Source organism: Protobothrops mucrosquamatus, unplaced genomic scaffold, assembly GCF_001527695.2.
Source record: "Protobothrops mucrosquamatus isolate PMUCROS unplaced genomic scaffold, P.Mucros_1.0 scaffold5163, whole genome shotgun sequence".
Taxonomy (NCBI): domain Eukaryota; kingdom Metazoa; phylum Chordata; class Lepidosauria; order Squamata; family Viperidae; genus Protobothrops; species Protobothrops mucrosquamatus.
This window is the reverse complement of record NW_015391034.1, coordinates 98,601-99,858: the sequence shown is the minus strand read 5'-3', so window position 1 is coordinate 99,858 and position 1,258 is coordinate 98,601. Positions and strand designations below refer to the sequence as shown.

The 1,258-nt window shown below is 42.2% G+C and overlaps 1 pseudogene; it reads left to right on the top strand.

Moving 5' to 3' along the window:
* The window catches only part of LOC107299600, a 22,272-nt pseudogene extending 21,636 nt beyond the window's left edge, over positions 1-636 (top strand).
* Positions 637-1,258: the final 622 nt, after the last annotated feature.

The window sequence follows — 1,258 nt, the reverse complement described above, 5'->3', positions numbered from 1 at the left end:
GACATCAAATGATTCACACAGGAGAAAAACCATTTAAATGCCCAGAGTGCAGAAAGGGCTTCAGTCGGAGGAGCAGCCTTTATAGACATCAAAGAATCCATTTGGGAGAAAAACCGTATGAATGCCTGGAATGCGGAAAGAGCTTTATTAATGGTGGAAACCTCCGTAATCATCAAATGATCTACACTGGAGAGAAACCTTATGAATGCTTTGAGTGTGGAAAGAGCTTTCGTGATAGGAGCACCTTTAATGTTCATCAAACAATCCACTTAGGAGAGACACAGCATAAATGCCTGGAGTGTGGAAAGAGCTTCAGTCGGAGGAGCACCCTATATAGACATCAAAAGATCCACTCAGGTGAAAAACCATATAAATGCCTGGAGTGTGGAAAAAGCTTTGATCGGAGGTTCAGCCTTTGTGTACATCAAAGAATCCATTCAGGAGAGAAACCATATAAATGCCCCCAGTGTGAAAAGAGCTTTACTGAAAGTGGAAGTCTCCGTAAACATCAAAGAATTCACACAGGAGAAACCCTATGAATGCCTGGAATGTGGAAGGAGCTTCAATAAGGCAGGAACTCTGTATAATCGATGCACACAGGAGAAAAACCAAATGTCTGGAGTTTGGAAGGTGTGAACACTTACCCTTCATTGCCATCTCATCCTTTGTGTGTCAACATGAGTGTGTAATGTATTCTCATCCGAAACACTCAAGAGTAAGTAAAGTTATGGACAGCACCATTTTACTCTTCCCTTTATCGCTACTCTGTTTAATGATTCTGCTGTTCTGTGATGCCTAATAGTTGAATTTGAATAACTTTACACACTTTTCAAGGGGTACGTAATCTGATGAGTACAAGTGTATTCAATTCCACAAACTCGTATCACAATTTCTTCTGATTGGTGAGATTTCATCTTAAGATCCAGAAGCTGCTATTGGAATGTTCTGAAGAAACTTCCCAATTTCCATTGTGCCCACGGTTCTTTCCATGGGCCTGGAAATCAGAGCGTTCCCTCCTGGGTTAATTCTTCCCTTGAAATAAGACTCTCGCCCCTTCTCTACCTTTTGGCCCACTCCCTCCTTCCACACAGAGAACAAACTGCACTCTTGGTTATTAATGAGCCAATTCACCCTTTTCTCTCCTTTTTGCCTCCCACCTGATCCTTAGTGCTACCTTTGCTCTCTGCTTAGCAATTCAAGTTATTTGGGCTGTAACTTTTGCCTCCTGGGAAGACCTCTGTGTTGCAGGAATACAGTC